Source organism: Taudactylus pleione, unplaced genomic scaffold (assembly GCF_031769625.1).
Source record: "Taudactylus pleione unplaced genomic scaffold, aTauple2 ptg000962l, whole genome shotgun sequence".
NCBI classification, from domain to species: Eukaryota; Metazoa; Chordata; class Amphibia; order Anura; family Myobatrachidae; genus Taudactylus; species Taudactylus pleione.
In genome coordinates this window covers 76,723-104,091 of record NW_028285363.1, presented here as the reverse complement: position 1 = coordinate 104,091, position 27,369 = coordinate 76,723, and positions in this window count along the sequence as shown.

Below are 27,369 nucleotides of genomic sequence, written 5' to 3'. Positions count from 1 at the left end.
AATGTGTTGAAGACCAAGGCCCACAAATGTGATATGAAATGGTTTTTCTCCCATGTTGCGTTTAAGAGAAAGCAGCGAATGCTCGTTTTTGGCCAAAATGCACAGAAACCAAAGGAAACAGCAAAAACGCAAACTTTGCCATATCTCCTCTTGTAACAAAACAAGACAGCTCAAAAGTTCACACAATGTGTTGAAGACCAAGTCCCACAAATGTGATGTGAAATGGTTTCACTCCGAAGTTGCATTTTTGAAAATACAGCAAATGCTCGTTTTAGGCCAAAATGCATCGAAACCGATGCAAACAACAAAAAATAATACTTTGCCATATCTCCTCTTGTAGTAAACACAGACAGCTCAAAATTTCACACAATGTCTTGAAGACGAAGGCCAACAAATTCGATGGGAAATGATTTTTCTCCCATGTTGCATTTAAGAGAAAACAGCAAATGCTCATTTTAGCCAAAAATGCATTGAAACCAATGGAAACAGCAAAAAAGCATAATTTGCCATATCTTCTCTTGTAGCAAACACAGACAGCTCAAAATTTCACACAATGTGTTGAAGACCAAGTCCCACAATTGTTATGTGAAATGGTTTCTCTCCCAAGTTGCATTTTTGAAAATACAGCAAATGCTCGTTTTAGGCCAAAATGCATTGAAACCAATGGAAACAGCAGAAAAGCAAACTTTGCCATATCTCCTCTTGCAGTAAACACAGACAGCTCAAAATTTCACACAATGTTTTGAAGACCAAGTCCCACAAATGTGATGTGAAATGGTTTTTCTCCCAAGTTGCTTTTAAGAGAAAACAGCAAATGCTCATTTTAGGCCAAAATGCATAGAAATCAAGGAAACAGGAAAAACGCATACTTTGCCATATCACCTCTTGTTGCAAACACAGACAACTCCAAATTTCTCACAATGTGTTGAAGACCAAGGCCCACAAATGTGATATGAAATGGTTTTTCTCCCATGTTGCGTTTAAGAGAAAGCAGCGAATGCTCGTTTTTGGCCAAAATGCACAGAAACCAAAGGAAACAGCAAAAACGCAAACTTTGCCATATCTCCTCTTGTAACAAAACAAGACAGCTCAAAAGTTCACACAATGTGTTGAAGACCAAGTCCCACAAATGTGATGTGAAATGGTTTCACTCCGAAGTTGCATTTTTGAAAATACAGCAAATGCTCGTTTTAGGCCAAAATGCATCGAAACCGATGCAAACAACAAAAAATAATACTTTGCCATATCTCCTCTTGTAGTAAACACAGACAGCTCAAAATTTCACACAATGTCTTGAAGACGAAGGCCAACAAATTCGATGGGAAATGATTTTTCTCCCATGTTGCATTTAAGAGAAAACAGCAAATGCTCATTTTAGCCAAAAATGCATTGAAACCAATGGAAACAGCAAAAAAGCATAATTTGCCATATCTTCTCTTGTAGCAAACACAGACAGCTCAAAATTTCACACAATGTGTTGAAGACCAAGTCCCACAATTGTTATGTGAAATGGTTTCTCTCCCAAGTTGCATTTTTGAAAATACAGCAAATGCTCGTTTTAGGCCAAAATGCATTGAAACCAATGGAAACAGCAGAAAAGCAAACTTTGCCATATCTCCTCTTGCAGTAAACACAGACAGCTCAAAATTTCACACAATGTTTTGAAGACCAAGTCCCACAAATGTGATGTGAAATGGTTTTTCTCCCACGTTGCCTTTAAGAGAAAACAGCAAATGCTCATTTTAGGCCAAAATGCATTGAAAACAATGGAAATAGCAAAAACGCACTTTGCCATATCTCCTCTTGTCGTAAACACAGACAGCTCAAAATTTCACACAATGTCTTGAAGACCAAGTCCCACAAATGTGATGTGAAATGGTTTTTCTCCCATGTTGCATTTAAGAGAAAACAGCAAATGCTCGTTTTTGGCCAAAATGCACAGAAACCAAAGGAAACAGCAAAAATGCAAACTTTGCCATATCTCCTCTTGTAACAAAACCAAGACAGCACAAAAGTTCACACAATGTGTTGAAGACCAAGTCCCACAAATGTGATGTGAAATGGTTTCTCTCCGAAGTTGCATTTAAGAAAATACAGCAAATGCTCGTTTTAGGCCAAAATGCATTGAAACCGATGCAAACAACAAAAAATAATACTTTGCATATCTCCTCTTGTAGTAAACACAGACAGCTCAAAATTTCACACAGTGTATTGAAGATGAAGGCCCACAAATGTGATGGGAAATGGTTTTTCTCCCATGTTGCATTTAAGAGAAAACAGCAAATGCTCATTTTAGGCAAAAATGCATTGAAACCAATGGAAAGAGCAAAAACACATACTTTGCCATATCTCCTCTTGTAGCAAACATGGGCCCTCATTCTGAGCCGTACGCTCTGAGCAGAGCGCACGCTCTGATTGAGGGCCACCCTCCATAAAAATGGGAGCGTCCTCCTGGACGCTCGTATAGCTGTGGGTAACCACCCACAGCCTATACGAGCATGTAGTTTGATCGCCGCGATGGTCGTGACCATCACGACCATCGAAACTGCGAGCCGGAGCCTGCGGTTGAGGTTTTCAACCGCAAGCGCCGGAGTGATTTTGGCCCTATCAGGGCCAAAATCGCTCCCACTGACATCACTAGTGATGTCAGTGGGCCGGCTTCTGATGGGAGGCGTTCCCATGGGAATGCCCCCATCAGGGAGGCATGCCCACCAAAGGGGGCATGCTATCAACATCGACAGCACGCCCCCTTTGATCAGACACAACGAGCGAAGTATTTTCCTTCACTCAATGCGTCTGGTGCATGCGCACGACGGAGCTCCCTCCATCGTGCGCATGCTCAGTGCAGACCATCGACCCACTTGAGAGCGGACAGCCGCTTGCGAGTGGGTCTGAATCAGGGCCACAGACAGCTCAAAATTTCACACAATGTGTTGACGACCAAGGCCCAGAAATGTGATATGAAATAGTTTTTCTCCCATCTTGTATATAAGAAAAAAAAGCAAATGCTCATTTTAGGCCAAAATGCATTGAAACCAATGAAAACAGCAAAAATGCATACTTTGCCATATCTCCTCTTGTAGTAAACACAGACAGCTCAAAATTTCACACAATGTGTTGAAGACTAAGGCAAACAAATGTGATGTGAAATGGTTTATCTCCCATTTTGCGTTTTAGAGAAAACAGCAAGTTCTCGTTTTAGGCCAAAATGCATTGAAACAAAAAAAAACAGCAAAAAAGCATTCTTTGCCATATCTCCTCTTGCAGTAAACACAGACAGCTCAAAATTTCACACAATGTTTTGAAGACCAAGTCCCACATATGTGATGTGAAATTGTTTTTCTCCCATGTTGCATTTAAGAGAATACAGCCAATGCTCGTTTTAGGCCAAAATGCATAGAAACCAAAGGAAACAGCAAAAACGCATACTTTCCTATATCTCCTCTTGTAGTAATCACAGAAAGCTCAACATTTCACACAATGTGTTGAAGACCAAGGCCAACAAATGTGATGTGAAATCGTTTTTCTCCCATGTTGTATTTAAGAGAAAATAGCAAATGATTGTTTTAGGCCAAAATGCATTGAAACCAATGGAAACAGCAAAAACACATTATTTGCCATATCTCCTCTTGTAGCAAACATAGACAGTTGAAAATTTCACACAATGTGTTGAAGACCAAGGCCCACAAATGTGATGTGAAATGGTTTTTCTCCCATGTTGCGTTTAAGAGAAAACAGCGAATGCTCGTTTTTGGCCAAAATGCACAGAAACCAAAGGAAACAGCAAAAACGCAAACTTTGCCATATCTCCTCTTGTAGCAAACCCAGACAGCTCAAAATTTCACACAATGTGTTGAAGACCAAGTCCCACAAATGTGATGTGAAATGGTTTCTCTCCCAAGTTGCATTTTTGAAAATACAGCAAATGCTCGTTTTAGGCCAAAATGCATTGAAACCAATGGAAACAGCAAAAAAGCAAACTTTGCCATATCTCCTCTTTCAGTAAACACAGACAGCTCAAAATTTCACACAATGTTTTTAAGACCAAGTCCCACAAATGTGATGTGAAATGGTTTTTCTCCCAAGTTGCGTTGAAGAAAATACAGCAATGCTCGTTTTAGGCCAAACTGCATTGAAACCAAAGGAAACAGAAAAAATGCTTTCTTTGCCATATCTCCTCTTCTGGTAAACAAAGACAGCTCAAAATTTCACACAATGTGTTGAAGACCAAGGCCCACAAATGTGATGTGAAATGGTTTTTCTCCCATGTTGCCTTTAAGAGAAAACAGCAAATGCTCGTTTTAGGCCAAAATGCATAGAAACCAATGGAAATAGCAAATACACATACTTTGCCATATTTCCTCTTGTAGCAAACACAGACAGCTCAAAATTTCACACAATGTGTTGAAGACGAGGGCCCAGAAATGTGATGTGAAATGGTTTTTCTCCCATGTTGCATTTAAGAGAAAACAACAAATGCTCGTTTTAGGCAAAAATGCTTTGAAACCAATGGAAACAGCAAAAACGCATACTTTGCCATATCTCCTCTTGTAGCAAACACAGACAGCTCAAAATTTCACACAATGTGTTGACGACCAAGGCCCAGAAATGTGATATGAAATAGTTTTTCTCCCATCTTGTATATAAAAAAAAACAGCAAATGCTCGTTTTAGGCCAAAATTCATTGAAACCAATGGAAACAGCAAAAATGCATACTTTGCCATATCTCCTCTTGTAGCAAACACAGACAGCTCAAAATTTCACACAATGTGTTGACGACCAAGGCCCAGAAATGTGATATGAAATAGTTTTTCTCCCATTTTGTGTATAAGAGAAAACAGCAAAATGCTCGTTTTAGGCCAAAATGCATTGAAACCACTGGAAACAGCAAAAATGCATACTTTGCCATATCTCCTCTTGTAGCAAACATTGACAGTTGAAAATTTCACACAATGTGTTGAAGACCAAGGCCCACAAATGTGATGTGAAATGGTTTTTCTCCCATGTTGCGTTTAAGAGAAAGCAGTGAATGCTCGTTTTTGGCCAAAATGCACAGAAACCAAAGGAAACAGCAAAAACGCAAACTTTGCCATATCTCCTCTTGTAGCAAACCCAGACAGCTCAAAATTTCACACAATGTGTTGAAGACCAAGTCCCACAAATGTCATGTGAAATGGTTTCTCTCCCAAGTTGCATTTTTGAAAATACAGCAAATGCTCGTTTTAGGCCAAAATGCTTTGAAACCAATGCAAACAGCAAATAAGCAAACTTTGCCATATCTCCTCTTTCAGTAAACACAGACAGCTCAAAATTTCACACAATGTTTTGAAGACCAAGTCCCACAAATGTGATGTGAAATGGTTTTTCTCCCAAGTTGCATTTAAGAAAATACAGCAATGCTCGTTTTAGGCCAAACTGCATTGAAACCAAAGGAAACAGCAAAAATGCATTCTTTGCCATATCTCCTCTTCTGGTAAACACAGACAGCTCAAAATTTCACACAATGTGTCGAAGACCAAGGCCCACAAGTGTGATGTGAAATGGTTTTTCTCCCTTGTTGCATTTAAGAGAAAACAAATGCTCGTTTTAGGCAAAAATGCTTTAAACCAATGGAAACAGCAAAAACACATACTTTGCCATATGTCCTCTTGTAGCACACACAGACAGCTCAAAATTTCACACAATGTGTTGACGACCAAGGCCCAGAAATGTGATATGAAATAGTTTTTCTCCCATCTTGTATTTAAAAAAAAACAGCAAATGCTCGTTTTAGGCCAAAATTCATTGAAACCAATGGAAACAGCAAAAATGCATACTTTGCCATATCTCCTCTTGTAGCAAACACAGACAGCTCAAAATTTCACACAATGTGTTGACGACCAAGGCCCAGAAATGTGATAAGAAATAGTTTTTCTCCCATCTTGTATATAAGAGAAAACAGCAAAATGCTCGTTTTAGGCCAAAATGCATTGAAACCACTGGAAACAGCAAAAATGCATACTTTGCCATATCTCCTCTTGTAGCAAACATTGACAGTTGAAAATTTCACACAATGTGTTGAAGACCAAGGCCCACAAATGTGATGTGAAATGGTTTTTCTCCCATGTTGCGTTTAAGAGAAAGCAGTGAATGCTCGTTTTTGGCCAAAATGCACAGAAACCAAAGGAAACAGCAAAAACTCAAACTTTGCCATATCTCCTCTTGTAGCAAACCCAGACAGCTCAAAATTTCACACAATGTGTTGAAGACCAAGTCCCACAAATGTGATGTGAAATGGTTTCTCTCCCAAGTTGCATTTTTGAAAATACAGCAAATGCTCGTTTTAGGCCAAAATGCATTGAAACCAATGGAAACAGCAAAAAAGCAAACTGTGCCATATCTCCTCTTGCAGTAAACACAGACAGCTCAAAATTTCACACAATGTTTTGAAGACCAAGTCCCACAAATGTGATGTGAAATGGTTTTTCTCCCAAGTTGCATTTAAGAGAAAACAGCAAATTCTCGTTTTAGGCAAAAATGTATTGAAACCAATGAAAACAGTAAAAATGCATACTTTCCCATATCTCCTCTTGTAGCAAACACAGACAGCTCAAAATTTCACACAATGTGTTGACGATCAAGGCCCAGAAATGTTATGTGAAATGGTTTTTCTCCCATGTTGCATTTAAGAAAATACAGCAAATTCTCGTTTTAGGCCAAAATGCATTGAAACCAAAATAAACTGCAAAAAAGCATTCTTTGCCATATCTCCTCTTGCAGTAAACACAGACAGCTCAAAATTTCACTCAATGTGTTGAAGACCAAGGCCCACATATGTGATGTGAAATGGTTTTTCTCCCATGTTGCATTTAAGAGAAAACAGCCAATGCTCGTTTTAGGCCAAAATGCATAGAAACCAAAGAAAACAGCAAAAACGCATACTTTGCCATAGCACCTCTTCTGGCAAACACAGACAGCTCAAAATTTCACACAATGTGTTGAAGACCAAGTCCCACAAATGTGATGTGAAATTTTTTTTCTCCCATGTTGCATGTAATAAAAAAAAGCAAATGCTCATTTTATGCCAAAATGCATTAAAACGAATGGAAATAGCAAAAATGCATACATTGCCATATTTCCTCTTGTAGCAAGCACAGACATCTCAAATTTTCACACAATGTGTTGAAAACCAAGGCCCACAAATGTGATGTGAAATGGTTTTTCTCCCATTTTGTAGATAAGAGAAAACAGCAAAGGCTCGTTTTAGGCCAAAATGCATTGAAACCAATGGAAACAGCAAAAACGCATGCTTTGCCATATCTCCTCTTGTAGCAAACAAAGACAGCTCAAAATTTCACACAATGTGTTGAAGACCAAGGCCCACAAATATGATCTAAAATGGTTTTTCTCCCATGTTGCATTTAGGAGAAAACAGCAAATGGCATTTTAGGCCAAAATGGATTGAAACCAGTGGAAACAGCAAAAATGCATTCTTTGCCATGTCTCCTCTTGTAGCAAACACAGACAGCTCAAAATTTCACACAATGTCTTGAAGACTAAGTCCCACAAATGTGATGTGAAATGGTTTTTCTCCCAAGTTGCATTTAAGAGAAAACAGCAAATGCTCGTTTTAGGCCAAAATGCATAGAAACCAAAGGAAACAGCAAAAACGCATACTTTGCCATATCACCTCTTGTGGCAAACACAGACAACTCCAAATTTCTCACAATGTGATGAAGACCAAGGCCCACAAACATGATATGAAATGTTTTTTCTCCCATGTTGCGTTTAAGAGAAAACAGCGAATGCTCGTTTTTGGCCAAAATGCATAGAAACCAAAGAAAACAGCAAAAACGCATACTTTGCCATATCACCTCTTGTGGCAAACACAGACAACTCCAAATTTCTCACAATGTGTTGAAGACCAAGGCCCACAAATGTGATGTGAAATGGTTTTTCTCCCATGTTGCATTTAAGAGAAAACAGTGAATGCTCGTTTTTGGCCAAAATGCACAGAAACCAAAGGAAACAGCAAAAACGCAAACTTTGCCATATCTCCTCTTGTAGCAAACCCAGACAGCTCAAAATTTCACACAATGTGTTGAAGACCAAGTCCCACAAATGTGATGTGAAATGGTTTCTCTCCCAAGTTGCATTTTTGAAAATACAGCAAATGCTCGTTTTAGGCCAAAATGCATTGAAACCAATGGAAACAGCAAAAAAGCAAACTTTGCCATTTCTCCTCTTGCAGTAAACACAGACAGCTCAAAATTTCACACAATGTGTTGAAGACCAAGGCCCACATATGTGATGTGAAATGGTTTTTCTCCCATGTTGCATTTAAGAGAAAACAGCCAATGCTCATTTTAGGCCAAAATGCATAGAAACCAAAGAAAACAGCAAAAATGCATACTTTGCCATATCACCTCTTGTGGCAAACACAGACAACTCCAAATTTCTCACAATGTGTTGAAGACCAAGGCCAACAAATGTGATGTGAAATGGTTTTTCTCCCAAGTTGCGTTTTAGAAAAAACATCAAATGCTCGTTATAGGCCAAAATGCATTGAAACCAATCGAAACTGCAAAAAAGCATACTTTGCCATATCTCCTTTGTAGTAAACATAGAAAGCTCAAAATTTCAAACAATGTGTTGAAGACCAAGGCCCACAAATGTGATGTGAAATGGTTTTTCTCCCATGTTGCGTTTAAGAGAAAACAGCGAATGCTCGTTTTTGGCCAAAATGCACAGAAATCAAAGGAAACAGCAAAAACGCAAACTTTGCCATATCTCCTCTTGTAGCAAACCCAGACAGCTCAAAATTTCACACAATGTGTTGAAGACCAAGTCCGACAAATGTGATGTGAAATGGTTTCTCTCCCAAGTTGCATTTTTGAAAATACAGCTAATGCTCGTTTTAGGCCAAAATGCATTGAAACCAATGGAAACAGCAAAAAAGCAAACTTTGCCATATCTCCTTTTGCAGTAAACACAGACAGCTCAAAATTTCACACAATGTCTTGAAGACCAAGTCCCACAAATGTAATGTGAAATAGTTTTTCTCCCAAGTTGCATTTAAGAGAAAACAGCAAATGCTCATTTTAGGCCAAAATGCATAGAAACCAAAGGAAACAGCAAAAACGCATACTTTGCCATATCACCTCTTGTGGCAAACACAGACAACTCCAAATTTCTCACAATGTGTTGAAGACCAAGGCCCACAAATGTGATATGAAACGGTTTTTCTCCCAAGTTGCGTTTTAGAAAATACAGCAAATGCTCGTTATAGGCCAAAATGCATTGAAACCAATGGAAACAGCAAAAAAGCATACTTTGCCATATCTCCTTTGTAGTAAAACACAGAAAGCTCAAAATTTCAAACAATGTGTTGAAGGCCAAGGCCCACAAATGTGATGTGAAATGGTTTTTCTCCCAAGTTGCATTTAAGAGAAAACAGCAAATGCTCGTTTTAGTCCAAAATGCATTGAAACCAATGGAAACAGCAAAAAAGCATGCTTTGCCATATCTCCTCTTGTAGAAAACAAAGACAGCTCAAAATTTCACACAATGTGTTGAAGACCAAGGCCCACAAACATGATCTAAAATGGTTTTTCTCCCATGTTGCATTTAAGAGAAATCAGCAAATGCGCATTTTAGGCCAAAATGGATTGAAACCAATGGAAACAGCAAAAAAGCATACTTTGCCATATCTCCTTTGTAGTAAAACACAGAAAGCTCAAAATTTCAAACAATGTGTTGAAGACCAAGGCCCACAAATGTGATGTGAAATGGTTTTTCTCCCATGTTGCATTTAAGAGAAAACAGCAAAAGCTCGTTTTAGTCCAAAAATGTATTGAAACCAATGGAAACAGTAAAAATGCATACTTTCTCATATCTCCTCTTGTAGCAAACCCAGACAGCTCAAAATTTCACACAATGTGTTGAAGACCAAGTCCCACAAATGTGATGTGAAATGGTTTCTCTCCCAAGTTGCATTTTTGAAAATACAGCAAATGCTCGTTTTAGGCCAAAATGCTTTGAAACCAATGGAAACAGCAAATAAGCAAACTTTGCCATATCTCCTCTTTCAGTAAACACAGACAGCTCAAAATTTCACACAATGTTTTGAAGACCAAGTCCCACAAATGTGATGTGAAATGGTTTTTCTCCCAAGTTGCATTTAAGAAAATACAGCAATGCTCGTTTTAGGCCAAACTGCATTGAAACCAAAGGAAACAGCAAAAATGCATTCTTTGCCATATCTCCTCTTGCAGTAAACACAGACAGCTCAAAATCTCACACAATGTTTTGAAGACCAAGTCCCACAAATGTGATGTGAAATGGTTTTTCTACCAAGTTGCGTTTAAGAGAAAACAGCAAATGCTCGTTTTAGGCCAAAATGCACAGAAACCAATGGAAATAACAAATACACATACTTTGCCATATTTCCTCTTGCAGTAAACACAGACAGCTCAAAATTTCACACAATGTGTTGAAGACGAAGGCCCAGAGATGTGATGTGAAATGGTTTTTCTCCCATGTTGCATTTAAGAGAAAAAAACAAATGCTCGTTTTAGGCAAAAATGCTTTGAAACCAATGGAAACAGCAAAAACGCATACTTTGCCATATCTCCTCTTGTAGCAAACACAGACAGCTCAAAATTTCACACAATGTGTTGATGACCAAGGCCCAGAAATGTGATATGAAATAGTTTTTATCCCATCTTGTATATAAAAAAAAACAGCAAATGCTCGTTTTAGGCCAAAATTCATTGAAACCAGTGGAAACAGCAAAAATGCATACTTTGCCATATCTCCTCTTGTAGCAAACACAGACAGCTCAAAATTTCACACAATGTGTTGACGACCAAGGCCCAGAAATGTGATATGAAATAGTTTTTCTCCCATCTTGTATATAAGAAAAAACAGCAAATGCTCGTTTTAGGCCAAAATGCATTGAAACCGATGGAAACAGCAAAAATGCATACCTTGCCATATCTCCTCTTGTAGCAAACACAGACAGCTCAAAATTTCACACAATGTGTTGAAGACCAAGTCCCAGAAATGTGATGTGAAATGGTTTTTCTCCCATGTTGCATTTAAGAGAAAACAGCAAATGCTCGTTTTAGGCAAAAATGTATTGAAACCAATGGAAACAGTAAAAATGCATACTTTCCCATATCTCCTTTTGTAGCAAACACAGACAGCTCAAAATTTCACACAATGTGTTGACGATCAAGGCCCAGAAATGTGATGTGAAATGGTTTTTCTCCCATGTTGCATTTAAGAAAATACAGCAAATTCTCGTTTTAGGCCAAAATGCATTTAAACCAAAATAAACTGCAAAAAGGCATTATTTGCCATATCTCCTCTTGCAGTAAACACAGACAGCTCAAAATTTCATTCAATGTGTTGAAGACCAAGGCCCACATATGTGATGTGAAATGGTTTTTCTCCCATGTTGCATTTAAGAGAAAACAGCCAATGCTCGTTTTAGGCCAAAATGCATAGAAACCAAAGAAAACAGCAAAAACGCATACTTTGCCATAGCACCTCTTGTGGCAAACACAGACAGCTTAAAATTTCACACAATGTGTTGAAGACCAAGTCCCACAAATGTGATGTGAACTGTTTTTTCTCCCATGTTGCATTTAATAAAAAAAAAGCAAATGCTCATTTTATGCCAAAATGCATTAAAACGAATGGAAATAGCAAAAATGCATACATTGCCATATTTCCTCTTGAAGCAAACACAGACATCTCAAATTTTCACACAATGTGTTGAATACCAAAGCCCACAAATGTGATGTGAAATGGTTTTTCTCCCATTTTGTATATAAGAGAAAACAGCAAATGCTCGTTTTAGGCCAAAATGCATTGAAACCAATGGAAACAGCAAAAACGCATGCTTTGCCATATCTCCTCTTGTAGCAAACAAAGACAGCTCAAAATTTCACACAATGTGTTGAAGACCAAGGCCCACAAATATTATCTAAAATGGTTTTTCTCCCATGTTGCATTTAAGAGAAAACAGCAAATGGCATTTTAGGCCAAAATGGATTGAAACCAGTGGAAACAGCAAAAATGCATTCTTTGCCATATCTCCTCTTGTAGCAAACACAGACAGCTCAAAATTTCACACAATGTCTTGAAGACCAAGTCCCACAAATGTGATGTGAAATGGTTTTTCTCCCAAGTTGCATTTAAGAGAAATCAGCAAATGCTCGTTTTAGGCCCAAATGCATAGAAACCAAAGGAAACAGCAAAAACGCATACTTTGCCATATCACCTCTTGTGGCAAACACAGACATCTCCAAATTTCTCACAATGTGTTGAAGACAAAGGCCCACAAACGTGATATGAAATGTTTTTTCTCCCATGTTGCGTTTAAGAGAAAACAGCGAATGCTCGTTTTTGGCCAAAATGCATAGAAACCAAAGAAAACAGCAAAAACGTACACTTTGCCATATCACCTCTTGTGGCAAACACAGACAGCTCCAAATTTCTCACAATGTGTTGAAGACCAAGGCCCACAAATGTGATGTGAAACGGTTTTTCTCCCATGTTGCGTTTAAGAGAAAACAGCGAATGCTCGTTTTTGGCCAAAATGCATAGAAACCAAAGAAAACAGCAAAAACGTACACTTTGCCATATCACCTCTTGTGGCAAACACAGACAGCTCCAAATTTCTCACAATGTGTTGAAGACCAAGGCCCACAAATGTGATGTGAAATGGTTTTTCTCCCATGTTGCGTTTAAGAGAAAACAGCGAATGCTCGTTTTTGGCCAAAATGCACAGAAACCAAAGGAAACAGCAAAAACGCAAACTTTGCCATATCTCCTCTTGTAGCAAACCCAGACAGCTCAAAATTTCACACAATGTGTTGAAGACCAAGTCCCACAAATGTGATTTGAAATGGTTTCTCTCCCAAGTTGCATTTTTGAAAAAACAGCGAATGCTTGTTTTTGGCCAAAATGCACAGAAACCAAAGGAAACAGCAAAAACGCAAACTTTGCCATATCTCCTCTTGCAGTAAACACAGATAGCTCAAAAATTCACACAATGTTTTGATGACCAAGTCCCACAAATGTGATGTGAAATGGTTTTTCTCCCAAGTTGCGTTTGAGAGAAAACAGCAAATGCTCGTTTTAGGCAAAAATTTATTGAAACCAATGGAAACAGTAAAAATGCATACTTTCTCATATCTCTTCTTGTAGCAAACACAGACAGCTCAAAATTTCACACAATGTGTTGACGATCAAGGCCCAGAAATGTGATGTGAAAAGGTTTTTCTCCCATGTTGCATTTAAGAAAATAGAGCAAATTCTCCTTTTAGACCAAAATGCATTGAAACCAAAATAAACTGCAAAAAAGCATTCTTTGCCATATCTCCTCTTGCAGTAAACACAGACAGCTCAAAATTTCATTCAATGTGTTGAAGACCAAGGCCCACATATGTGATGTGAAATGGTTTTTCTCCCATGTTGCATTTAAGAGAAAACAGCCAATGCTCGTTTTAGGCCAAAATGCATAGAAACCAAAGAAAACAGCAAAAACGCATACTTTGCCATAGCACCTCTTGTGGCAAACACAGACAGCTTAAAATTTCACACAATGTGTTGAAGACCAAGTCCCACAAATGTGATGTGAACTGTTTTTTCTCCCATGTTGCATTTAATAAAAAAAAAGCAAATGCTCATTTTATGCCAAAATGCATTAAAACGAATGGAAATAGCAAAAATGCATACATTGCCATATTTCCTCTTGAAGCAAACACAGACATCTCAAATTTTCACACAATGTGTTGAATACCAAAGCCCACAAATGTGATGTGAAATGGTTTTTCTCCTATTTTGTATATAAGAGAAAACAGCAAATGCTCGTTTTAGGCCAAAATGCATTGAAACCAATGGAAACAGCAAAAACGCATGCTTTGCCATATCTCCTCTTGTAGCAAACAAAGACAGCTCAAAATTTCACACAATGTGTTGAAGACCAAGGCCCACAAATATTATCTAAAATGGTTTTTCTCCCATGTTGCATTTAAGAGAAAACAGCAAATGGCATTTTAGGCCAAAATGGATTGAAACCAGTGGAAACAGCAAAAATGCATTCTTTGCCATATCTCCTCTTGTAGCAAACACAGACAGCTCAAAATTTCACACAATGTCTTGAAGACCAAGTCCCACAAATGTGATGTGAAATGGTTTTTCTCCCAAGTTGCATTTAAGAGAAATCAGCAAATGCTCGTTTTAGGCCCAAATGCATAGAAACCAAAGGAAACAGCAAAAACGCATACTTTGCCATATCACCTCTTGTGGCAAACACAGACATCTCCAAATTTCTCACAATGTGTTGAAGACAAAGGCCCACAAACGTGATATGAAATGTTTTTTCTCCCATGTTGCGTTTAAGAGAAAACAGCGAATGCTCGTTTTTGGCCAAAATGCATAGAAACCAAAGAAAACAGCAAAAACGTACACTTTGCCATATCACCTCTTGTGGCAAACACAGACAGCTCCAAATTTCTCACAATGTGTTGAAGACCAAGGCCCACAAATGTGATGTGAAACGGTTTTTCTCCCATGTTGCGTTTAAGAGAAAACAGCGAATGCTCGTTTTTGGCCAAAATGCATAGAAACCAAAGAAAACAGCAAAAACGTACACTTTGCCATATCACCTCTTGTGGCAAACACAGACAGCTCCAAATTTCTCACAATGTGTTGAAGACCAAGGCCCACAAATGTGATGTGAAACGGTTTTTCTCCCATGTTGCGTTTAAGAGAAAACAGCGAATGCTCGTTTTTGGCCAAAATGCACAGAAACCAAAGGAAACAGCAAAAACGCAAACTTTGCCATATCTCCTCTTGTAGCAAACCCAGACAGCTCAAAATTTCACACAATGTGTTGAAGACCAAGTCCCACAAATGTGATTTGAAATGGTTTCTCTCCCAAGTTGCATTTTTGAAAAACAGCGAATGCTCGTTTTTGGCCAAAATGCACAGAAACCAAAGGAAACAGCAAAAACGCAAACTTTGCCATATCTCCTCTTGCAGTAAACACAGATAGCTCAAAATTTCACACAATGTTTTGATGACCAAGTCCCACAAATGTGATGTGAAATGGTTTTTCTCCCAAGTTGCGTTTGAGAGAAAACAGCAAATGCTCGTTTTAGGCAAAAATGTATTGAAACCAATGGAAACAGTAAAAATGCATACTTTCTCATATCTCTTCTTGTAGCAAACACAGACAGCTCAAAATTTCACACAATGTGTTGACGATCAAGGCCCAGAAATGTGATGTGAAAAGGTTTTTCTCCCATGTTGCATTTAAGAAAATAGAGCAAATTCTCCTTTTAGGCCAAAATGCATTGAAACCAAAATAAACTGAAAAAAGCATTCTTTGCCATATCTCCTCTTGCAGTAAACACAGACAGCTCAAAATTTCATTCAATGTGTTGAAGACCAAGGCCCACATATGTGATGTGAAATGGTTTTTCTCCCATGTTGCATTTAAGAGAAAACAGCCAATGCTCGTTTTAGGCCAAAATGCATAGAAACCAAAGAAAACAGCAAAAACGCATACTTTGCCATAGCACCTCTTGTGGCAAACACAGACAGCTTAAAATTTCACACAATGTGTTGAAGACCAAGTCCCACAAATGTGATGTGAACTGTTTTTTCTCCCATGTTGCATTTAATAAAAAAAAAGCAAATGCTCATTTTATGCCAAAATGCATTAAAACGAATGGAAATAGCAAAAATGCATACATTGCCATATTTCCTCTTGAAGCAAACACAGACATCTCAAATTTTCACACAATGTGTTGAATACCAAAGCCCACAAATGTGATGTGAAATGGTTTTTCTCCTATTTTGTATATAAGAGAAAACAGCAAATGCTCGTTTTAGGCCAAAATGCATTGAAACCAATGGAAACAGCAAAAACGCATGCTTTGCCATATCTCCTCTTGTAGCAAACAAAGACAGCTCAAAATTTCACACAATGTGTTGAAGACCAAGGCCCACAAATATTATCTAAAATGGTTTTTCTCCCATGTTGCATTTAAGAGAAAACAGCAAATGGCATTTTAGGCCAAAATGGATTGAAACCAGTGGAAACAGCAAAAATGCATTCTTTGCCATATCTCCTCTTGTAGCAAACACAGACAGCTCAAAATTTCACACAATGTCTTGAAGACCAAGTCCCACAAATGTGATGTGAAATGGTTTTTCTCCCAAGTTGCATTTAAGAGAAATCAGCAAATGCTCGTTTTAGGCCCAAATGCATAGAAACCAAAGGAAACAGCAAAAACGCATACTTTGCCATATCACCTCTTGTGGCAAACACAGACATCTCCAAATTTCTCACAATGTGTTGAAGACAAAGGCCCACAAACGTGATATGAAATGTTTTTTCTCCCATGTTGCGTTTAAGAGAAAACAGCGAATGCTCGTTTTTGGCCAAAATGCATAGAAACCAAAGAAAACAGCAAAAACGTACACTTTGCCATATCACCTCTTGTGGCAAACACAGACAGCTCCAAATTTCTCACAATGTGTTGAAGACCAAGGCCCACAAATGTGATGTGAAACGGTTTTTCTCCCATGTTGCGTTTAAGAGAAAACAGCGAATGCTCGTTTTTGGCCAAAATGCATAGAAACCAAAGAAAACAGCAAAAACGTACACTTTGCCATATCACCTCTTGTGGCAAACACAGACAGCTCCAAATTTCTCACAATGTGTTGAAGACCAAGGCCCAGAAATGTGATGTGAAAAGGTTTTTCTCCCATGTTGCATTTAAGAAAATAGAGCTAATTCTCCTTTTAGGCCAAAATGCATTGAAACCAAAATAAACTGCAAAAAAGCATTCTTTGCCATATCTCCTCTTGCAGTAAACACAGACAGCTCAAAATTTCACACAATGTGTTGAAGACCAAGTCCCACAAATGTGATGTGAAATGGTTTCTCTCCCAAGTTGCATTTTTGAAAATACAGCAAATGCTCGTTTTAGGCCAAAATGCATTGAAACCAATGGAAACAGCAAAAAAGCAAACTTTGCCATATCTCCTCTTGCAGTAAACACAGACAGCTCAAAATTTCACACAATGTTTTGAAGACCAAGTCCAACAAATGTGATGTGAAATGGTTTTTCTCCCATGTTGCATTTAAGAGAAAACAGCAAATGCGCATTTTAGGCCAAAATGGATTGAAACCAGTGGAAACAGCAAAAATGCATTCTTTGCCATATCACCTCTTGTGGCAAACACAGACAACTCCAAATTTCTCACAATGTGTTGAAGACCAAGTCCCACAAATGTGATGTGAAATGGTTTCTCTCCCAAGTTGCATTTTTGAAAAAACAGCGAATGCTCGTTTTAGGCCAAAATGCACAGAAACCAAAGGAAACAGCAAAAACGCAAACTTTGCCATATCTCCTCTTGCAGTAAACACAGACAGCTCAAAATTTCACACAATGTTTTGAAGACCAAGTCCCACAAATGTGATGTGAAATGGTTTTTCTCCCAAGTTGCGTTTGAGAGAAAACAGCAAATGCTCATTTTAGGCAAAAATGTTTTGAAACCAATGGAAACAGTAAAAATGCATACTTTCTCATATCTCCTCTTGTAGCAAACACAGACAGCTCAAAATTTCACACAATGTGTTGACGATCAAGGCCCAGAAATGTGATGTGAAAAGGTTTTTCTCCCATGTTGCATTTAAGAAAATACAGCAAATTCTCCTTTTAGGCCAAAATGCATTGAAACCAAAATAAACTGCAAAAAAGCATTCTTTGCCATATCTCCTCTTGCAGTAAACACAGACAGCTCAAAATTTCACACAATGTGTTGAAGACCAAGTCCCACAAATGTGATGTGAAATGGTTTCTCTCCCAAGTTGCATTTTTGAAAATACAGCAAATGCTCGTTTTAGGCCAAAATGCATTGAAACCAATGGAAACAGCAAAAAAGCAAACTTTGCCATATCTCCTCTTGCAGTAAACACAGACAGCTCAAAATTTCACACAATGTTTTGAAGACCAAGTCCAACAAATGTGATGTGAAATGGTTTTTCTCCCATGTTGCATTTAAGAGAAAACAGCAAATGCGCATTTTAGGCCAAAATGGATTGAAACCAGTGGAAACAGCAAAAATGCATTCTTTGCCATATCTCCTCTTGTAGCAAACACAGACAGCTCAAAATTTCACACAATGTCTTGAAGACCAAGTCCCACAAATGTGATGTGAATTGGTTTTTCTCCCAAGTTGCATTTAAGAGAAAACAGCAAATGCTCATTTTAGGCCAAAATGCATAGAAATCAAGGAAACAGCAAAAACACATAGTTTGCCATATCACCTCTTGTGGCAAACACAGACAACTCCAAATTTCACACAATGTGTTGAAGACCAAGTCCCACAAATGTGATGTGAAATGGTTTCTCTCCCAAGTTGCATTTTTGAAAATACAGCAAATGCTCGTTTTAGGCCAAAATGCATTGAAACCAATGGAAACAGCAAAAAAGCAAACTTTGCCATATCTCCTCTTGCAGTAAACACAGACAGCTCAAAATTTCACACAATGTCTTGAAGACGAAGGCCCACAAATTTGATGGGAAATGGTTTTTCTCCCATGTTGCATTTAAGAGAAAACAGCAAATGCTCATTTTAGGCAAAAATGCATTGAAACCAATGGAAACAGCAAAAAAGCATACTTTGCCATTTCTCCTCTTGTAGCAAACCCAGACAGCTCAAAATTTCACACAATGTGCTGAAGACCAAGTCCCACAAATGTGATGTGAAATGGTTTCACTCCCAAGTTGCATTTTTGAAAATACAGCAAATGCTCGTTTTAGGCCAAAATTCATTGAAACCAATGGAAACAGCAAAAAAGCAAACTTTGCCATATCTCCTCTTGCAGTAAACACAGACAACTCAAAATTTCACACAATGTTTTGAAGACCAAGTCCCACAAATGTGATGTGAAATGGTTTTTCTCCCAAGTTGCGTTTAAGAAAATACAGCAATGCTCGTTTTAGGCCAAACTGCATTGAAACCAATGGAAACAGCAAAAAAGCATTCTTTGCCATATCTCCTCTTGTAGCAAACACAGACAGCTCAAAATTTCACACAATGTGTTGACGACCAAGGCCCAGAAATGTGATATGAAATAGTTTTTCTCCCATCTTGTATATAAAAAAAAACAGCAAATGCTCATTTTAGGCCAAAATGCATTAAAACCAATGGAAACAGCAAAAATGCATACTTTGCCATATCTCCTCTTGTAGAAAACACAGACAGCTCAAAATTTCACACAATGTGTTGACGACCAAGGCCCAGAAATGTGACATGAAATAGTTTTTCTCCCATCTTCTATATAAGAAAAAACAGCAAATGCTCATTTTAGGCCAAAATGCATTGCAACCAATGTTAACAGCAAAAATGCAAACTTTGCAATATCTCCTCTTGTAGCAAATACAGACAGCTCAAAATTTCACACAATGTGTTGAAGACCAAGGTCCACAAATGTGATGTGAAATGGTTTTTCTCCCAAGTTGCATTTAAGAGAAAACAGCAAATGCTCATTTTAGGCCAAAATGCATAGATATCAAGGAAACAGCAAAAACGCATACTTTGCCATATCACCTCTTGTGGCAAACACAGACAACTCCAAATTTCTCACAATGTGTTGAAGACAAAGGCCCACAAATGTGATATGAAATGGTATTTCTCCCATGTTGCGTTTAAGAGAAAACAGCGAATGCTCGTTTTTGGCCAAAATGCACAGAAACCAAAGGAAACAGCAAAAACGCAAACTTTGCCATATCTCCTCTTGTAACAAAACCAAGACAGCTCAAAAGTTCACACAATGTGTTGAAGACCAAGTCCCACAAATGTGATGTGAAATGGTTTCTCTCCGAAGTTGCATTTAAGAAAATACAGCAAATGCTCGTTTTATGCCAAAATGCATTGAAACCGATGCAAACAACAAAAAATAATACTTTGCCATATCTCCTCTTGTAGTAAACACAGACAGCTCAAAATTTCACACAATGTCTTGAAGACGAAGGCCCAAAAATGTGATGGGAAATGATTTTTCTCCCATGTTGCATTTAAGAGAAAACAGCAAATGCTCATTTTAGGCAAAAATGCATTGAAACCAATGGAAAGAGCAAAAATGCATACTTTGCCATATCTCCTCTTGTAGCAAACACAGGCCCTCATTCTGAGCCGTATGCTCTGAGCGGACCGCATGCTCTGATTGAGGGCCACCCTCCATAAAAATGGGAGCGTCCTCCTGGACGCTCGTATAGCTGTGGGAAACCACCCACAGCCTATACGAGTGTGTAGTTTGATGGCCGTGATGGTCGTGACCATCACGACCATCGAAACTGCGAGCCGGAGCCTGCGGTTGAGGTTTTCAACCGCAAGCCCCGGAGTGATTTTGGCACTATCAGGGCCAAAATCACTCCCACTGACATCACTAGTGATGTCAGTGGGCCGGCTTCTGATGGGAGACGTTCCCATGGGAACGCCCCCATCAGGGAGGCATGCCCACCAAAGGGGGCGTGCTATCAACATCGACAGCACGCCCCCTTTGATCAGACACAACGAGCGAAGTACTTTCCTTCACTCGTCGCGTCTGGCACATGCACACGACGGAGCTCCCTCCGTCGTGCGCATGCGCAGTGCAGACCATCAACCCACTTGCGAGCGGACAGCCGCTTGCGAGTGGGTCTGAATCAGGGCCATAGACAGCTCAAAATTTCACACAATGTGTTGACGACCAAGGCCCAGAAATGTGATATGAAATAGTTTTTCTCCCATCTTATATATAAGAAAAAACAGCAAATGCTCATTTTAGGCCAAAATGCATTGAAACCAATGGAAACAACAAAAACACATACTTTGCCATATTTCCTCTTGTAGCAAACACAGACAGCTCAACATTTTACAAATGTGTTGAAGACGAAGGCCCACAAATGTGATGGGAAATGGTTTTTCTCCCATGTTGCATTTAAGAGAAAACAGCAAATGCTCGTTTTAGGCAAAAATGCATTGAAACCAATGGAAACAGCAAAAATGCATACTTTGCCATGTCTCTTCTTGTAGCAAACATAGACAGTTGAAAATTTCACACAATGTGTTGAAGACCAAGGCCCACAAATGTGATGTGAAATGGTTTTTCTCCCATGTTGCGTTTAAGAGAAAACAGCGAATGCTCGTTTTTGGCCAAAATGCACAGAAACCAAAGGAAACAGCAAAAACGCACACTTTGCCATATCTCCTCTTGTAGCAAACACAGACAGCTCAAAATTTCACACAATGTGTTGACGACCAAGGCACAGAAATGTGATGTGAAATGGTTTTTCTCCCATGTTGCATTTAAGAGAATACAGCAAATGCTCGTTTTAGGCCAAAATGCATTGAAACCAATGGAAACAGCAAAAACGCAAACTTTGCAATAGCTCCTCTTGTAGCAAATATAGACAGCTCAAAATTTCACACAATGTGTTGAAGACCATGGCCCACAAATGTGATCTAAAATGGTTTTTCTCCCATGTTGCATTTAAGAGAAAACAGCAAATGCTCGTTTTAGGCCAAAATGCATTGAAACCAATGAAAAAAGCAAAAACACATACTTTGCCATATCTCCTCTTGTAGCAAACACAGACAGCTCAAACTTTCACACAATGTGTTGAAGACCAAGGCCAACAAATGTGATGTGAAATGGTTTTTCTCCCATGTTGCATTTAAGAGAAAACAGCAAATGCTAATTTTAGGCCAAAATGGATTGAAACCAGTGGAAACAGTAAAAATGCATTCTTTGCCATATCTCCTCTTGTAGCAAACACAGACAGCTCAAAATTTCACACAGTCTTGAAGACCAAATCCAACAAATGTGATATGAAATGTTTTTTCTCCCATGTTGCATTTAAGAGAAAACAGGAAATGCTAATTTTAGGCCAAAATGGATTGAAACCAGTGGAAACAGTAAAAATGCATTCTTTGCCATATCTCCTCTTGTAGCAAACACAGACAGCTCCAAATTTCTCACAATGTGTTGAAGACCAAGGCCAACAAATGTGATGTGAAATGGTTTTTCTCCCAAGTTGCGTATTAGAAAATACAGCAAATGCTCGATATAGGCCAAAATGCATTGAAACCAATGGAAACAGCAAAAAAGCATACTTTGCCATATCTCCTCTTGCAGTAAACACAGTAAGCTCAAAATTTCACACAATGTGTTGAAGATCAAGGCCAACAAATGAGATATGAAATGGTTTTTCTCCCATGTTGCATTTAAGAGAAAACAGAAAATGCTTGTTTTAGGCCAAAATGCATTGAAACCAATGGAAACAGCAAAAACACATTATTTGCCATATCTCCTCTTGTAGTAAACATAGACAGCTCAAAATTTCACACAATGTGTTGACGACCAAGGCCCAGAAATGTGACATGAAATAGTTTTCTCCCATCTTGTATATAAGAAAAAACAGCAAATGCTCATTTTAGGCCAAAATGCATTGAAACCAATGAAAACAGCAAAAAATGCATACTTTGCCATATCTCCTCTTGTAGTAAACACAGACAGCTCAAAATTTCACACAATGTGTCGAAGACCATGGCCCACAAATGTGATCTAAAATGGTTTTTCTCCCATGTTGCATTTAAGAGAAAACAGCAAATGCTCGTTTTAGGCCAAAATGCATTGAAACCAATGAAAAAAGCAAAAACACATACTTTGCCATATCTCCTCTTGTAGCAAACACAGACAGCTCCAACGTTCACACAATGTGTTGAAGACCAAGGCCAACAAATGTGATGTGAAATGGTTTTTCTCCCATGTTGCATTTAAGAGAAAACAGAAAATGCTAATTTTAGGCCAAAATGGATTGAAACCAGTGGAAACAGTAAAAATGCATTCTTTGCCATATCTCCTCTTGTAGCAAACACAGACAGCTCAAAATTTCACACAGTCTTGGAGACCAAATCCAACAAATGTGATATGAAATGGTTTTTCTCCCATGTTGCATTTAAGAGAAAACAGCAAATGCTCATTTTAGGCCAAAATGCATAGAAACCAAAGGAAACAGCAAAAACGCATTCTTTGCCATATCACCTCTTGTGGCAAACACAGACAGCTCCAAATTTCTCACAATGTGTTGAAGACCAAGGCCAACAAATGTGATGTGAAATGGTTTTTCTCCCATGTTGCGTATTAGAAAATACAGCAAATGCTCGTTATAGGCCAAAATGCATTGAAACCAATGGAAACAGCAAAAAAGCATACTTTGCCATATCTCCTCTTGTAGTAAACACAGAAAGCTCAAAATTTCACACAATGTGTTGACGATCAAGGCCAACAAATGAGATATGAAATGGTTTTTCTCCCATGTTGCATTTAAGAGAAAACAGAAAATGCTTGTTTTAGGCCAAAATGCATTGAAACCAATGGAAAAAGCAAAAACACATTATTTGCCATATCTCCTCTTGTAGCAAACACAGACAACTCAAAATTTCACACAATGTGTTGAAGACCAAGGCCCACAAATGTGATATGAAATGGTTTTTCTCCCATGTTGCGTTTAAGAGAAAACAAGCAAATGCTTGTTTTAGGAAAAAATGCATTGAAACCAATGGAAACAGCAAAAACACATTATTTGCCATATCTCCTCTTGTAGTAAACATAGACAGCTCAAAATTTCACACAATGTGTTGACGACCAAGGCACAGAAATGTGATGTGAAATGGTTTTTCTCCCATGTTGCATTTAAGAGAATACAGCAAATGCTCGTTTTAGGCCAAAATGCATTGAAACCAATGGAAACAGCAAAAACGCAAACTTTGCAATAGCTCCTCTTGTAGCAAATATAGACAGCTCAAAATTTCACACAATGTGTTGAAGACCATGGCCCACAAATGTGATCTAAAATGGTTTTTCTCCCATGTTGCATTTAAGAGAAAACAGCAAATGCTCGTTTTAGGCCAAAATGCATTGAAACCAATGAAAAAAGCAAAAACACATACTTTGCCATATCTCCTCTTGTAGCAAACACAGACAGCTCATACGTTCACACAATGTGTTGAAGACCAAGGCCAACAAATGTGATGTGAAATGGTTTTTCTCCCATGTTGCATTTAAGAGAAAACAGCAAATGCTAATTTTAGGCCAAAATGGATTGAAACCAGTGGAAACAGTAAAAATGCATTCTTTGCCATATCTCCTCTTGTAGCAAACACAGACAGCTCAAAATTTCACACAGTCTTGAATACCAAATCCAACAAATGTGATATGAAATGGTTTTTCTCCCATGTTGCATTTAAGAGAAAACAGCAAATGCTCATTTTAGGCCAAAATGCATAGAAACCAAAGGAAACAGCAAAAACGCATACTTTGCCATATCACCTCTTGTGGCAAACACAGACAGCTCCAAATTTCTCACAATGTGTTGAAGACCAAGGCCAACAAATGTGATGTGAAATGGTTTTTCTCCCATGTTGCATTTAAGAGAAAACAGAAAATGCTTGTTTTAGGCCAAAATGCATTGAAACCAATGGAAACAGCAAAAACACATTATTTGCCATATCTCCTCTTCTAGTAAACATAGACAGCTCAAAATTTCACACAATGTGTTGACGACCAAGGCCCAGAAATGTGATATGAAATAGTTTTTCTCCCATCTTGTATATAAGAAAAAACAGCAAATGCTCATTTTAGGCCAAAATGCATTGAAACCAATGAAAACAGCAAATATGCATACTTTGCCATATCTCCTCTTGTAGAAAACACAGACAGCTCAAAATTTCACACAATGCGTTGAAGACCATGGCCCACAAATGTGATCTAAAATGGTTTTTCTCCCATGTTGCATTTAAGAGAAAAAATCAAATGCTCGTTTTAGGCTAAAATGCATTGAAACCAATGAAAAAAGCAAAAACACATACTTTGCCATATCTCCTCTTGTAGCAAACACAGACAGCTCAAACGTTCACACAATGTGTTGAAGACCAAGGCCAACAAATGTGATGTGAAATGGTTTTTCTCCCATGTTGCATTTAAGAGAAAACAGCAAATGCTAATTTTAGGCCAAAATGGATTGAAACCAGTGGAAAAAGTAAAAATGCATTCTTTGCCATATCTCCTCTTGTACAAAACACAGACAGCTCAAAATTTCACACAGTCTTGAAGACCAAATCCAACAAATGTGATATGAAATGGTTTTTCTCCCATGTTGCATTTAAGAGAAAACAGCAAATGCTCATTTTAGGCCAAAATGTATAGAAACCAAAGGAAACAGCAAAAACCCATACTTTGCCATATCACCTCTTGTGGCAAACACAGACAGCCCCAAATTTCTCACAATGTGTTGAAGACCAAGGCCAACAAATGTGATGTGAAATGGTTTTTCTCCCAAGTTGCGTATTAGAAAACACAGCAAATGCTCGTTATAGGCCAAAATGCATTGAAACCAATGGAAACAGCAAAAAAGCATACTTTGCCATATCTCCTCTTGTAGCAAACACAGACCACTAAAAATTTCACACAATGTGTTGAAGACCAAGGCCCAGAAATGTGATATGAAATAGTTTTTCTCCCATCTTGTATATAAGAAAAAACAGCAAATGCTCATTTTAGGCCAAAATGCATTGAAACCAATGAAAACAGCAAAAATGCATACTTTGCCATATCTCCTCTTGTAGTAAACACAGACAGCTCAAAATTTCACACAATGTGTTGAAGACTAAGGCAAACAAATGTGATGTGAAATGGTTTATCTCCCATTTTGCATTTAAGAGAAAACAGCCAATTCTCGTTTTAGGCCAAAATGCATTGAAACAAAAAAAAACAGCAAAAAAGCATTCTTTGCCATATCTCCTCTTGCAGTAAACACAGACAGCTCAAAATTTCACACAATGTTTTGAAGACCAAGGCCCACATATGTGATGTGAAATGGTTTTTCTCCCATGTTGCGTTTAAGAGAAAACAGCCAATGCTCGTTTTAGGCCAAAATGCAAAGAAACCAAAGGAAACAGCAAAAAAGCATACTTTGCCATATCTCCTCTTGTAGTAAACACAGAAAGCTCAAAATTTCACACAATGTGTTGAAGATCAAGGCCAACAAATGAGATATGAAATGGTTTTTCTCCCATGTTGCATTTAAGTGAAAACAGAAAATGCTTGTTTTAGGCCAAAATGCATTGAAACCAATGAAAAAACAAAAACACATTATTTGCCATATCTCCTCTTGTAGCAAACACCGACAACTCAAAATTTCACACAATGTGTTGAAGATCAAGGCCCACAAATGTGATATGAAATGGTTTTTCTCCCATGTTGCGTTTAAGAGAAAACAAGCAAATGCTTGTTTTAGGAAAAAATGCATTGAAACCAATGGAAACAGCAAAAACACATTATTTGCCATATCTCCTCTTGTAGTAAACTTAGACAGCTCAAAATTTCACACAATGTGTTGACGACCAAGGCACAGAAATGTGATGTGAAATGGTTTTTCTCCCATGTTCCATTTAAGAGAATACAGCAAATGCTCGTTTTAGGCCAAAATGCATTGAAACCAATGGAAACAGCAAAAACGCAAACTTTGCAATAGCTCCTCTTGTAGCAAATATAGACAGCTCAAAATTTCACACAATGTGTTGAAGACCATGGCCCACAAATGTGATCTAAAATGGTTTTTCTCCCATGTTGCATTTAAGAGAAAACAGCAAATGCTCGTTTTAGGCCAAAATGCATTGAAACCAATGAAAAAAGCAAAAACACATACTTTGCCATATCTCCTCTTGTAGCAAACACAGACAGCTCAAACTGTCACACAATGTGTTGAAGACCAAGGCCAACAAATGTGATGTGAAATGTTTTTTCTCCCATGTTGCATTTAAGAGAAAACAGCAAATGCTAATTTTAGGCCAAAATGGATTGAAACCAGTGGAAACAGTAAAAATGCATTCTTTGCCATATCTCCTCTTGTAGCAAACACAGACAGCTCAAAATTTCACACAGTCTTGAAGACCAAATCCAACAAATGCGATATGAAATGGTTTTTCTCCCATGTTGCATTTAAGAGAAAACAGCAAATGCTCATTTTAGGCCAAAATGCATAGAAACCAAAGGAAACAGCAAAAACGCATACTTTGCCATATCACCTCTTGTGGCAAACACAGACAGCTCCAAATTTCTCACAATGTGTTGAAGACCAAGGCCAACAAATGTGATGTGAAATGGTTTTTCTCCCAAGTTGCGTATTAGAAAATACAGCAAATGCTCGTTATAGGCCAAAATGCATTGAAACCAATGGAAACAGCAAAAAAGCATACTTTGCCATATCTCCTCTTGTAGTAAACACAGAAAGCTCAAATTTCACACAATGT